This window comes from Gorilla gorilla, chromosome 15, assembly GCF_029281585.2.
Source record: "Gorilla gorilla gorilla isolate KB3781 chromosome 15, NHGRI_mGorGor1-v2.1_pri, whole genome shotgun sequence".
Taxonomy (NCBI): Eukaryota; Metazoa; Chordata; class Mammalia; order Primates; family Hominidae; genus Gorilla; species Gorilla gorilla.
The window spans coordinates 27,243,930-27,259,503 of NC_073239.2; the positions used below are offsets into that span (position 1 = coordinate 27,243,930).

The 15,574-nt window shown below is 35.5% G+C and overlaps 1 long non-coding RNA gene across 1 annotated transcript; it reads left to right on the forward strand.

Moving 5' to 3' along the window:
* Window positions 1-1,118: 1,118 nt before the first annotated feature.
* LOC129526634 (uncharacterized) lies at window positions 1,119-15,197 on the forward strand. The gene is made up of 3 exons (XR_008671325.1): window positions 1,119-1,213; window positions 11,678-11,761; window positions 14,483-15,197. It is a non-coding gene; the product is annotated as an uncharacterized lncRNA (long non-coding RNA).
* The last annotated feature ends 377 nt before the right edge of the window (window positions 15,198-15,574 follow it).

Consider the following 15,574-nt stretch of genomic DNA (forward strand, 5'->3'; position numbering starts at 1 on the left):
GATTACGTTTATCATAAAGTGATTCTATAGGTAAACTACTTCAACTGATTTAGTAAAGGTGTAGCTAAACCCATTTGTTTCCAAAATATCACACTTTCTTTTTATTAAATCATGAAAATAAGGGATTATAATCATGTAACTTATTGTCATTCATACTTGCTAAAATAATGCCTTCTTCCCAGACTACCATTGTTGCAAATGTGATGAGATCATCAGGTAACAGTGTAGGATATGAAGGCTTAGCATGCTGTGTTGTTAGCACATTAAAAAAAGAAATTGCTGGGATAATTAACAACTACCTATTTGTCTGTGGGATGCATTCATTATGGCTCTACAAATTGGAGGTCTCCAAAATCTGTGCAATAAAATTTACTCTTTGTTCGGGAAGTTCCCCTTGGATTTGGGGAAAATTCTGGTTTGCTGTGTCTATTGTAATTGTGACAGGCAGTTGACATGTCTCATAGTCTAAATGTAGTGGCAAGCAGGGGGTGGTACAATGATGAAAAAACTGCCATTCATTCTTGTGCAAAGGAAAGGTGTTTCTTAGCATATTCCAACCTATGTTCAGACTAGAGTTGGGTCTTTGGGGTTGAAGGTCAAATCTGTGAGGTCAAAGCTATTTCTTGTCAATCTTCGTTCACTAATGACACATGAATTGGAAATTAGAACAAAGTAAGTAAAACGAATAGCCAGAAGGTGAGTGTCTGTTTTATTACTCAGAAGAGCTGGGAAATCTGGCCAATTGTTGCCCTATGTGGCTTGAATGACAGTTGTTAAGTTGAAAAAGGGACAGTGTGATGGGAATGCCACTTTAAATCTCAATTACCTCCTCCACTCCAATCAGCTTGGTAGAGCTTTAATGAAGTGCAATTCTCTGTCCTTTTCCTCATACTTCTATCTCTAGAATAAGCCTCACATTCAAGTTTGACAGCAGTACAATCAGTTTTCCATTCATCACTGGCCCTGTTTTAACCCTGCTGAAAAAGGGCCTAATGTACGTGGCAGTGATGGCAATTAGGCAGAAAAGTAATATTAGAAACAGACAAAAGCCTGAGTCTTTTAGCATTACAGGTGTTTTTTTTTTTTTTAGCCCGTTCTAGACATAAAGGAATAGGCAGTGTTGTTAAGTTCCCTTCTTCAGTCTTCTCTTAAGCTGAAAGTCCAACGATTTCAAGATTCAATTAATTAGAGACATGGAGAGCCAAAGTACAAGGTAAAAGCTAAGTTCTTTCTAACTGAAGACACACTTAGTAATTGGCCCCTTATTCAAATGGATATCTTCTGGGTGTATGTTTAATAAGGTTGATAAAAACTCGTCATTTCCTCATTAGGATAGCACATGAATACACTCTGTATGTAGAAAAGAAATCTTAAAGAGAACAAACAGGAAAATATCAATCTGTTAAATATAGGAATGTAAAACATAAAAATTGAAAAGCCTGAGAACTATAACTTTGCAGGATGGTGGGGGGGTGGGTATGTTAAATGCATTGTGTGTGTGTGTCTGCACGCGCGAATGAATGAGTGTGTAAGCTGAGAATTTTTTTTTAAGACAAGTCTTGGCTCTTCAGTCAGTTTATCTAGGAATGTAAAATATTTAAGCATTTGAGTTTTATAACCTGGATCAACGGTGTTTACTATGACTTAAAAAAAAAAACACCAAGATTGATGACACATTTAAATGGCTTTCTCATATGGAAACAAAAGCAAGGTTTCCAAATCTATACATTTGTGTCTGCGTATGTAAGTATCCATGTAATAATCATGCATGTATCTTTACACAGAAAAGTCACATATATGTGTTAAGGTACCCACAGTGTATTCTTTCATCTAATTCTATTTGTAAATGTGTCCATACAATGTGTGAAATCTTAGGAAAAAGAAAAGTTCATATATTTTTGTGTATGCATTTAATTGTTATATATGTTTTCCTAACGGTTCTTTTTATGCCAATTTAAAAAATGTCAGCCAGGTTGGGGTGTTTTTTTGTTTTGTTTTGTTTGATAGATTCCACAGGAACATGTGGCATCGGTGTAAGGATCTTGTTTAAGAGAATGGAGGCTTGGAGGAAAAGAAAAAAAAAAACAGATGCAGCAATTAGGCGGCTCTTGCTGCTCATTGGGGAGGTGACACAAGTGGGTGATAGTGGCTTTCACCTCTCACACTCCCTTCTCTCCTGCCTGATTCCTAGAACAATCCCTGTCAGAAACACTCTTTGAAAAAGGCTGCATTAGACAATGGCTCTTCACCCTTATTTTACGCTTTAAGTAGTGGAGCAGAATGCTGTAAGGGGCTGAAAACAAGGCGTAATCTGAGAAAGACGCGCAGGCATTGTTATAACTGTGAAAACCAGAAGAGCCCCTTTCAGAGCCGTGACTGAAAGTGCTCGGAAGACCTTTAGTCCTTTGCACTCTCCCAATCACCAATTAGACAAACATTAACATCAATTAAGCTGTTATACGGCACAGGTTCCATATAATTACCTTAATGGGTTGACGCTTTCTTTAGCAGCAATTTCTTAAACAAACTTCATCTTTTGTGCAACAGGCTAAGAAAATTTTCAGCAGGGAGCATTTCCTTTTGTCAAGTTTTCTAAAGAGACAGCTGAATTGTTCTATTTAACAACAAACACCTTCACTAAGGACCCTCGTCTTGTCCCCGTTCCCACCACATTTGACTACTAGGCTCAAAGCTTATTAACCATCAGAGACAAAAAAACGGACTGGCCAGGGGAGCCCAGACACATGCAGGGCGGGCAGTACACAAAGGACCAGTGAGTCTGGCACCGGTTTGCAAGCAGACCCTCGGAGAAAGCACCAATTGAATTAGTTGCCTATTTAGTATCCAAAGCGCCAGATCCGTCCTTACCAAAAGCACAAAGAAAATGAAATAGAAAAACAGGATCTTGCTCATAAAACAAGACAAATCTGTCTAATTTATTTTGTACCAGTAAGTGCTAATTAAATGCAAGCTACTCAGATTCTTCCTGTTCCTGCCTCACCTAATTCGCTTAGAATCACGACAATGCCAGTCTGATTTTTCCCCCTGTTTAACAAACATTCATTTGAAATGTACTCAAATACAGCTATAAAAATACAACCCTTATATCACTTCTATTTTTACTTTATATAAAGTCCATGTGTTTTTACTCTGTTGTGAAATTATTTGGTGGGGGGAGCTCTTGGCAGAAACAAGTCCTTAAACTATCCTTGTGCATCATAATGAATAAACAACTTGAGATGCATATAATGAACTATAATTGTCCCCCCCTCACAGGGTTGGAGTAATGTATGTAACCAAATTTCACAGCAATTCATTAAAAGTCAGAAGCCTGACTCTTCTATGTACAGTTTTTAAAGCAGAACGTGGTTAAAAATTAAAATTAAAAAGTATAAAATATGCACTAAATACTTCTAGCAAACCAAGGAATGTTTTCTCTCTTTCTCTCTCTCTCTCTTCCGCTCTCTCCTTCACATTCTTACTGCTCATTTTCACATACCTGATTATAACAATAACCTTGGGAGCAGGCAATTCATTTTACATCTTTAAGGTCAGCGCTTGGGCTCCAAAGACAAGTGTTTGCTCCATTTAGTCCTGCCCTAGTGAATCCCCAACTCCTCTTTGGGTCAAAAGCTCAAGACCACGAAATTAAAAGATGATGATGAACTCATGTTTAGATTTTGACCGCAGGCCACTGCCACCCATGGCCAGAGGACTTTACAGGGGATGAATTCCAGACACAGAAAGATATGCAATTACAAAATAATTCTTCTCAACTGTATTGCCAAAAATTAGCATTTAAAAAATATGTATATAACTGAGGTTAATTTACCTACAATATCAAATTGGTAACCTATTTCCTGAAAAGTTTTATGGCTGTAAAATGAAATTATGGTAACCTTACCGAAAGTTCTCCCTTAGTAAAATATAGAAAGTGATGTTTTTCATTCCAATATTTGTCTATTATTTATTAGATATTAGTCTTTTTTACTAAATGTATACTTTATAGTTAAAAAACATAATTTGAGCCTTCCTGGATTACTAACTGCCTTGATGCCTCATGACACTACTTTAAATATAAAACTGTATTGCTCCTACTTTTTTTCATTGGTTATTTCTGTCTGCTCCAGCACAAATACAGCTACAAATTGGGAATACCACACATAAATAGTGGGAAGCCCAAGTAAAGAGTTTCCATCGCTGAATTTTCTCTGATTGGAGCTCAGCCACTCATGATATAGCAAGAACATCTAAGATTAAATCAGGAAAGGCCTGAAGAAGAAGAGATTGTGGGGGATATCCTTTTTTAACATTTACTTTATTATTGAGGGATAATTAATCTTTCCAAAATAGATAACAAATTAGAGTCACAAAAATGATTTCTTTGTAAGCATCATGTGAGAATTATACAAATTTATATCCTTCTTAAAATTTTACTTATGGCAGATATAATCGGGTATAATGAGGACAAACTCATCCCAGGTGGCAAAGTCACCTCTGTAACCACAAAGAAAATGTGCATGGAATCTGAGGTTCCTTTCTCTAATTTCCAGCATTATGGATGAATCTGTGATGTATGAATGGATTTTTCCCCCATTCAACACATCAGGCAAAGATCTGAATAAAGTTAATGTTCACATTTTGACACCCATATCAAACTGAAAACACCTCAATCAACTGTTGGATGGATTTGGCATAATTATTGATACACTTTGCAGGATTTAAAGAGTAAGGATTCAGTGCTCACATACCACATTTGAAATGAACACAACTTATCAAGTAGAGTTCTGACATGTGTGACTCTTACTATCATTTTGGAAGTGAAATAACCTGTCAAATTTTAAAATGTGTTAACAACTGGATGGTTAAATGGCAGGGACATAAAGAAAGGACATGAGCTTGGTTTGAGATCTTGTTCTGGAGTAGAGTCACTGACTGCCAGCCTAGAAGTAATCACAACAAAAGTTTCCCCCCAGGGGTTCTGAACAAAAATTCTATAGTAGAATAAATAAACTACTACACAGTTAGATTATCTTAACTAGCATCTGCAATCTTCCTTACAATAGCTATTTATTGATGTCTTTCCAAATGCATTAGAAGTGGCAGATGATTTATTTTGTCTTTGAAAAGTACTTATTACCATTCACTCATTCAACAAATATTTAAGTTTCCACTATGTGCCAGGCATTCTTTTCTAAGTACATTATCAAAGTCAAACAGTACAAACTGCCTAATGTTCTTATATTGGAGATATCTTCACTTGAAATGGGTTAAGGCAATTTATAGAGAAAGCACTTACCAAAAAAATTTACTTTTCTCAGACTGTAAAATTCTTCACCATATTTAATTTATGTCTGGCACCTGACACATAGTAGGTGCTTCAAATAGGATGCTCTGTTAGTTTCTCTATATTCCAACCGTAACTGATTTTCTGTGAGTGCAAAGTGATCAAACAAAAAGGAATCCACTGACCACTGCTACTGTTCAGCTTCACTCGTCGCATTGCTATCTATGGCAGTGACTCTTTTTGTTTTATTTCAAAACATCTTTTCCTTATTCTTTCTGTAATGTTCATTCTGAAAAGAAGTGGGGGAGACAGTGCATGTAAGGTAGGGTGGATGAGTGGTGTTGGGAGATGCTTAGTATTTATGTATTTTTGAAGTTTTTAAAATGAGTTTATGTCTGTGCTTGTGTTACACATCTGAATAAACTGGAGTCTCCCAAAAGTAGAGTTAGAAATTTTGACTCTTCAAGGAAAAAATAACAGAATTGGTAGCGGTGAAACCTAGGCTGGATACAGTTTCTCTTTTGAGAACAGTCAGTCAACACCCATGCTGCTGAGCATCCATGGGACCGAACAAAGACTCTTGGTACCATTGGAAGAGATGCGGATGTTTAAGATACAAGAATGATTGAAATTTTCTTCTGAAGGAATTCAGAACCTGGGGTCTGAAATATTAATACCATAAGACATTTGTATCATATTCCTTGACATTTTTTCTGCTTATTAGGATGTTTTGAGGACATTTTGACCATCAGTATATGCTGCAAGTTGGTGTTTGAATCCACCACGAAAAACTGATTTCTTTGATTTGTAATTCCTTAAAAATAGATGACAATCATTATATGCCATTTATCTAGAGGAAAATAAGGCCTGAGATAGTTATCTAAGGACCGAAAATAATTCCATGCTAAAGCTCATTCTACCAAAGCTCTATCTATCATCTGTCTGTCTATCTATCTATCTATCTATCTATCTATCTATCTATCTATCTATCTATCTATCTTATATATCTGCCTGTCTACCTACCTATCCATGTATCTACTTATAATAAAAATATACCCCCATGAACATTAATACAATAAAATGCATTCTTCATCAAACATAATTATAGATTGCAATCATTCAATATGTGGTATATATACATCCATACACTGACAAATGCAAAGCGGCAATATTACTAATGACATTTGGAAATGCTAATATATTTCTAGCACTTCGAATATTCTGCATACATAGATATAAAGGGGCAAGTCCTTACAACCTCTTCGAGGAAAGTTAGCATTTTTATTCAAAACATTGAGAGTTAAATGAAAAGGCAAAGCCTTCTGGCAATAGGCATACAAATGAATATCTCCTCTGAAATTCCTTTCTCTGTATTTCACCATCCAAAAAAGAGAAGGGTCTTATTGCAAATGTTACTTTTTCAAGCTACTTGAGCCTATCTATAGGTGTAAATCATTTCTATGATCCCCAAACCAAATACATTTTATAACCCATTTCATCTTTACCCAATGTCTTCTACAGGAGATAAACTATGTAAAGAGGGACCAGTCAGTGTGTTAGCTTTGGACTACCCTCCCGGTTTTTAACCTATAATAGAATTATTTTATGTTTTATTTCCAAACATGTATGTCTTTCTACTCTGAGTAAAAATTTAATGAAAACTTGGGGAGACATATTTTAAGGAAATACTTTAAAATTATGCTTCATGTTGCTACTGTGGTATCTAAAGCCCAAGCACTATTGAAATCAATTCTTTGATGATCAGTTCTGGGAAGTTTTGAACTTTTCTCCAAAGTGCAAACGTGTTTCTGTTCTTAAATGGAGTACTGTCAGTGTGCTAAGTACTCTTTCATACTCATAATTTTTCTCAAGTCTTTATTCAGTTATTTAAACTTGAGCCTTTGGATGTCTGGGGGTCAATACATTTCACCTGATTTAGTGAGTTCCCATTTAGTTAACCTGGTATGGCCTACATTCCTGAGAGTTTCTAGAGCTACTATGTTGTGTATAATCTTCATAATAGTTCAGCCTGGTTAACAAACACTACTTCTGCCTTATTTATCCTAGTGTATAGGAGAGGCCAAAGCTTTTCACTCTAACTGTGGTAAGTTTGCTCCTCTTTTGCAGGTGGTGGTGTAAACAGAAAAGATCAGGGTGTGTCCTGGGCCATGTCCTTCCTTAGTGCCTCTCCTCCTTTCTTTTTGACAAAGGAGTGACAAGAGCAGAGGAGACTTGAGGCATGTTAGTGCAAGAGAATATGAACCAGGATGGGGATGATGTGAGCAGGGACGATAAAACAATAATAGGAAAGTGAAATGAGGGAATACTGGAATATACAATTAAAAAAATGGCACAACCAAAAAGAGGGCCTAAGCGTTTGTACATACAGCTTGTTTGTTTTGCTTTTCAAAAGGTGTTAGGAACAAAGTACAGTGGGTCAATTAGAGGTATCCCAGATCTTACAAAGGAAAAAAAAAAAGAGGTAGGGGGAAAGAACTCTCCTTAGTATCCAGCCCCTGCCCTCTTTATTTTGGTACAATGCCTCAGGAAAGGACTATGACACAGAGACCTTGCTTTTTATAAATGCATCATCTTTTTAATATAAATATTAACTACATTTGGCGTTTTGGGAGTCACACAATTAGCAAATTAGTCATTGACTAAAGCTATTAATCTAGGTTTTATAACACTTTCCCCCACCTTAATTTTAGAATATTACATGCAAGGGGAAAAATCGCCTTCTTTTTTATCGCATCCATTGAAATCCCTTCTCTTAATGGTAGGCTCTAAAGTTATAGTGGCAGTTAGTTCTGTTATCAGAATATCAGCACATTGAATGAAATTTTGAAAATTACAAAGACTGCACAGGCATATAGTGGAATCGATCATTCCCTCTACATGCTAAAGGCACCCTCATTTGAATCTTATGCATTCCCTTTAATATACCCTCCCTTTCAATTCAATTCATTGCATTTTTTACAAGTATGAGATGGAAATTAGAAAGTTCCTCCAAGGCTTCATATCTTTTGTGTGCAAGATTTATGAGGAAGAGAAATTTTTGCTATTCTTTTATTTATAAAATTTAGTGAATTGAGATAATACCCTAAGACATAAAACAAGCTGTTCATTTGTACTTACATGTGCAAGTATGAAAGACAATATCCATGTCATTAATCTTCTACTTAATATCACCTTAAGTGAAAACCTAATTGTATGAGTCCAGAACAGCAACATAATATTATGAAGACAAGTGCATATATATTCCTTAATGTTCTAGTGAGAGCTTTAAAGGTTTATATAATTTGGAATCACCATTTTGAATATTACTGGTAAAATTATGAAAAGTAGTTTTAGGATCAAAACACAATATTCATTTTAATTCCCATGTTCAAAGTAACTGAATTATAACAAGATGTACAATTTGCTGTCTGTATCCATGGATTCAGCATCCGAGGATTCAACCAACCTCAGAAGGAAAATATTCCGGGAAAAACTCAATAAGAAATAACAACACAACTATAATAATACAAAGAATACAGTGTAACAATGATTTCTATAGCATTTGCATTGCATTAGGTATTATAAATAATCTAGACATGATTTAAAGTGTACAGGCAGCTATCCATAGGTTATATGCAAACACCGCGCGATTCTATATAAGAAACTTGAGCATCCACAGATTTTGATAAAGGCAGGGGTTCTGGAACCAATCCCTGTTGGATACTGAGGGACAACTGTACTCCCTAAATACAACATTTCAAACATGGCATTCAGAGGGGCCTAAATGCTGTGCTGCATCTTTTTGGATCATCCATGTTGAAAATTTACCAAGGGACTATCACCTTGTGGTTTTTGGCTAAGAAATCAGGTTATATAAAGCTGAAACAGTGGCCATTTTTATTTTAATCCATTTCTTCTTGACTTTCGTAACTTTCCCATTGGAATAAAAGAAATGCAACTGTTCTCCAGCAAACCCAAGAGCAGTTAGCCATTCTCTGCCAGAGGTAGTCGCCATCCATTACCAGTGCCTAGGGATACTCAAGAATGGCAGTGTATGCCATTCCTGGACAACAGGAGGGGTGATTGAAAACTGTCTAGTGTTTTGTCCATCATACCCATTAAGAGAGTTGTGTAATGGAATAACATTTTTTTAAATTTGAGTATTTAGCTCTTGGAGTCACCATGGATTGGTACTGAGACCTTGAATAAAGTCCTCCTCTTATAGAGGAGCTGGCACTGTGTTAAATAGTCATATAAATTCATGCATTTCCATCTGTTTCTGCAGATAAGGGTGTTTCTTTACTCGTCAAGTCATTAATCTTCTACTTAATATCACACTTAAGCCAAAACCTAATTATATGAGTCCAGAACCACAGCATAATATTGCAAAGACAAGTGCATATATATTCCTTAATGTTGTAGTGAGAGCTTTAAAGGTTTATATAACTTGAAATCACCATTTTGATTATTGGTAAAATTATGAAAAACAGTTTTAGTATGAAAACACAATGGCATGTTAATTTCATAGGTAAATCTTGCAACTAAATTTAATGTTATCCATTTCAATAGCTGTGGGTTATTATACAGTTTAATTCAATTATTCTTGATTAAATAGAGTTAATCCATTGTCAGGGTTGATTAACATAATTCTGGCAATTTGCAGAGGATAGATATGTTAAAGATATATAGTAAGAAATATTTTATTTAACATATGTTTATACTAGCTGAGTTTCAGAACTTAAAGATTATAATTTACTTTGCTCTGCCAGTGCACGCACACACACACACACACACGCATGCACACATACACAAACACTCATGTGCACACCCACACACACACACACACCCTGTGGTTAGTTTATTCCTTGCTACTTTTAACAATCAGTTACTGCTTTGGTGAAAGCCTAAAGCTTAATCCATTAAGAGCCATTCAGAACAAAACAAACAAACAAAGCTTTAACCACTTCAGTGACAACAGTGCAGCACCAACAAGGAGACTTCTTAGAAAACCCTAGCAATTTTAGGATCAATAGCCTCACATTAGATGCTCTTAAGTGATGAAAGCTAGAAAATTTGTGCTGCCAGGTTTTAGAGAAAACACAAAACACAAAAAAAAAAGGTTGGGAAAAGAGAATTTAATAAGTTTAGTTTGGAAATACCCATGCAGTTTAGAGGGCTAACTTAAGTCCCGTCAGTAGTTACGATGAAAACAAACTAATTTAAACATCATGTTGGGCTGAAAACTTTACCTATGCATCCTGCAAATGGAACTGTTAAAATATCTTTTAGACTCTCTCCAAGTTCCACTACTTAGGGCTTTCTTATTATTTCTTCTAATTAGTGTAACTGAAATCTTTGGGGTGTATATATACATATATGTATGTATATATGTATAAAAATTACAAATATTTCTTTGAAAACAAGTCTAAAGTATTTAGGAGAACTTTACAATCCACTTAATTCAGGGCTACAGTTTGAACAATAAAACCAACAAATACATTTATATATGAGAGGAGCAAAAACAAACATTTTTTTCCACAAGATTAAAAGTCTGTTCATTTCCTTTAAGAATTATTCCATTGTATATTATCTTTTGTGAAAAAATCCATTAGATTCTTTTATACATCCTCGAATCTTAAATAACACACCACTGCTGCAGGATGTATTTTATGGAGAAAATCTACTGTCACTCCATAGAATTAAAAAAGGCCTCCTACATCTTTTGTGTTCATTACAATTATCCTTTTCAGTTTCACAAAACAATTTTAAAATACTGTATCTCCTGTAGTTATGTTTTAAAAATGCCTTTACATTAATACTTAATTATAAACTCAGTAATGAAATAGGAGTGTTATTTATTATTTATCTCAAAATGTCAGCTGGTTAGATTTTACCCACAAATTATCTGAAGGCATTAAATTATATACCTTCATGGGTAGTCAACAGACACTGTTGGGATTGTCTACAGTATGTTTACAAGCTAATTTGTTTACAGAATATTGACTACTCGTTTACATTTCTGCTTTTTTTTATTCTAGCAGATCCTCTCTGGACAAACATACTTAATATAAGGAACTTGTAAAGGAAATCTTTTCAGCTTAAAAAATAAGTGTCAGATCAAAAGCAGAATAATCTCTTTGCTGAAATGTTATCAAATAATATTGACCATCAATATTTTACACACTAAAGAATTAAATTACCCTGAAATATCATGAAAATGCATGATTTTCCTGTGTGTCAGGAATGCTGTGCGGTTTTGTCTGGATTCATTAAGGCGCTCACTGCATAAGTGCGTTGCCAACCGGAATGTGGGTGGCTATAATGGCAGCCTGTAGGTTTGTATGGAAAACAAGTATGGCACTGTGAAAAAATCCTTCTCTCACCCTACAGATACCTGTACGGAGAACTTGGGAGGCATTTTTATAAGCTCATTGTCAAGTGAATGTTAAAGTCCCCATTCACTGAGAAGCAAAGGTAAGTCTGAAAAATGCGTTGAAAAAAGAAAAGGGGGTGGGGAGTGGGGTGGAATCACCTAGCATTGAAGCAGCCTAACCAAGTGACAGACACGTAGACAACTCCGATGCTGCCAGAATAACACTCTGCACAGCCCACCAGCAAGCAATTTGTCACTGCGACAAGAATATCCTCCGCAATTTGGCATCAGGGTCCTTGGACAGCCAACTGCGCCTGTACAGCACGAGACGTGCTATTCGGCAACGGGAAGATGGGAACCAAGGTTCTCGTTATTATGTCCAAATGTATTATTTTATGAAAAACATATCTTTTGTCATGATCAACATAGAGATAGAATAGAGGTAATTGATAATAACTGGGGAAAATGAGATGAAAAATTGAGAAAAATATGTCCTTGTATTTTTTTAGGTACCCTGACTGTTGAGAGAATTTCAGGATGTTTGCTTGATGTGTCTGGTATTTTATGGCACACTTCCACAGTGTTTCATAGGAATAATAAATCCATAGGTGCAGAATGAACTGGGAAGATTTTTGGTGGTATTAAACCATTTGCTTTAGGCAGACCGTGCTCTTTGCTTTGTTTTAGACTTTATGTGATTGTATATGGTGTTTGACTAATAGTATGTTGCTGGGTGCAAATCCTTTCTTATTGGTCTGATTTGAAGTAAGACAAAGAGTACAAGGTAAGTTGAGTTAAAAATTTGCAAAGGAAAGACCTTTTACTCTTTACATTGCTATCCTGGTAATCTATTATAAAAGTGCAGTAAAGGAAAGAAGCCAGGAGCATAGGATAAAGGTATCTGATAAATAAGCAAGTAGTGTTCCCCTTGCCAATTACTTGGCATCTTACTTTGTAATTAATGCCACAGTAATGAAAAAAGTGGTAGGCACGAAGATTGGGCCTTTTGTGCATTCTATACAGAAGCAAACACTCATAAAAATCTAGCTCAAAGCTACCCTAGTTTGGCTTTCTCCACAATCAAAACTTGCTGGAGAATTAGAACAATCCCATAGGGGTGTGTGTGTGTGTGTGTGTGTGTGTGTGTGTGTGTGTGTGTTACAATGTACTATATAAGAGTGACATCAGCCAATTGTGTTATTGCTCTCTCCATTACACAGACAAGGGTATCCTTCATTCCCCAGACATGATGGAATCTTGTACCCATTCTGCCAGGAGCTAACATCATGGTATCTATTATGTTGTTCACTAGTTGTCCTATGAAGCACTTTAGCTAACTGCTGCTTAAGTCGCTATATTAACTGCCTGGCCATGCCTGATGTATTTCCAAGAAGCTTATTTAGTTGTGCTCTATGCAAACCTTCAGGAAATCCTAAAAGTACTTAAAAGTTAAACAATAATGAGAGTAGTAATATTAATAGGCATTTTTAAGAAGAAAGAAAGAATATAATTTAGGTAATTTTGATATTATTTGAAATCCAGTACATGTTTCAAAAATTATCGAGCTAGTATTGTAACAATATTCCACAAAAATGTTTTCCCCACATAAACTGGACAATGGTGAATGGCTGAGGGTCAGCAGGTTGGATAATGAGGTGTTTAATTGTGACACCGTGGAAGTGGTGCTGGGATAGAGTGTGTTGACTACCTATGCACATGGATGGTTAAGTGAAAAGGCCTAAGATTTATATTATTTGAGGGATAAGCTACAAAGAAAGGGGAGAACAGAAGGTGAGTGAAGAGAGAGTGTTCAAGGCTAGAGAGTACAAAATACAGTGGAGACCATAAAGAAAACTAACCCCTACTTTTCTAAGATTCGCATGGGGTGTTTTCCTTGCAACTCCCATTAAAGTCAATGGGAATCATGCAGCTAAAACCCTGTGTAACTCTTTGACAATTTACTTCCTAGTGTCAGGAAAAGAGTACTACCTACTAAAGGCAATTTACTCATTTTAGTTTGTGCCTCCCATACAAAGATGAATTTGATAGCACATAGCAGGAGGAAAATGGAGACTACATTTAAGAATTTTGTTATTGCAAAAGAAGTCATCATTGAAAAATGTCGCCTAAACTCTCACCTTGTTTAGCAACAACAATAAACAGAGAAAAGCAATCCAGTGAAAGAATATGAAAAGAAGTATGGACTTGATTACAGGAAATATGGTGATTGCTAGTATTAGGTGTTTTTTTTTTTTCATTTTAAATTCTCTAGCTCTGAGCACAATCGCAGGATAATAAGAATACAGGACGATTCTTAAGACAGCAAATTGAAGTTCCTGATTACTTGCTTTTTCCTTGCACCTCAAGTTGTATATATGTAAATACAGCAATAGTATCCTTACAAAATTAATAATACACATACAGTGGGGGTGGGGCTACCATAGGCTCCTAGTTATAGGTAGCAAAATAAGTAAATGGCAGATGTCTATTCTGCTGTAAGCAATAACTAAATAAATGCAACATACCCTCTATATAGCAGTATTTTTGAAAGCTATAGAATGTGCCTGTTAAAAAGTGCATGCTATTTACAGACTACTTCATGAACTTTGAAGTCGGAATACTAACACTGGCTTTCAGCCTTTATTTTCATTATGTCTCTATATTTCTTTACTCTCACATGAGAAGTCTTTATTTCAGTGCTCTTCCATTTTACTGATATAATTCTAATTTCACTGTTATAAATGGTATGTGGGCTGAAGATAGGGCTTCTGTATTTTCTGACTCCCTTCTCTGTGATTTGTTTTGTGACTTGTCCTTTGGAGGGTGAAGAAGTGAGACCCTACATGGCTTTTTAGTGCATTGATGGAGCAGAGACACGTCTATGAACAACTGCCTATGCAAACTGATTACTCGGCAGTATAATTTATCAGTTTGTATGAGTAAGTGAGTGCTTCTCACTATGGATTTAGCTTGCACTTCAATTTAGGTAAGTATACTGCTGCAGCAGCCTTGAAACCAGTGCTCTCTGATTGTACCAATTAGTAAATCCTGAACTTTACCACCAGAAAAAGACATAGCTCCACATTTATGAATGCCTGGCTTTTGAGAATGAGAGTAATTATGTCACCAAAACTGCCATTGATTTTTCAGATAGACATCTCAATAATTTTGCAAGAGTAAAAGCCTTTTTCTAAAGCACATGGGTGTTTTTTTATGGTACGAATAATACATAGGGATGAATACAGTGATTTGATATGTGAGAACATTTAAGGGAGGAGGTATTTTATTTGAACAGAATTTAGATGTGCTTCCGGGCTGAGTCCTTGATTATAAATTTCATGTTGGAGGGTTTTGACTGTGTGAGAACTTCTGACATCTAATTTTTTTGGAGGAGGGGATTGAGAATTTACAAAATAATAAAATAGCATATGCTGTTGTTAAAACAGATTGTAATATTATCATAAAATAATAGATGAAAATACATTTAATTTTCTATGTTTAGTTTAAAAATTCACAGCTGGTTTACGCTCCTCCTTATATCCCAAGCCATTCACCATTGGTGACTAGATCATATATCCTTAACCAAATATACATTAAAAGATTTCTGTTCACAAATTAAGCCTGAACTGAATTTAGCACATAGAGTTTTTAGCCAACTATTAAACTTCTTCATTTTTTCCCTTCTAATTGAACATAGGTATGGCTAATAGTATTTCTGTATCAGCAAAAATAAATGAGGTACAAGTATTTAAATCCCCAGCCCCCTAAAAAATCCTGATATTGCAGGAAAAATGTCATTCACAATATTACAGATATTTGTTTTCTTCTCATATTCGAGTGTCATTGTTTCATTTTAGGTAAGAACCTGAATAATCATTAACACATTTTATGGAGTTAAAGACTTATAAGGTCAT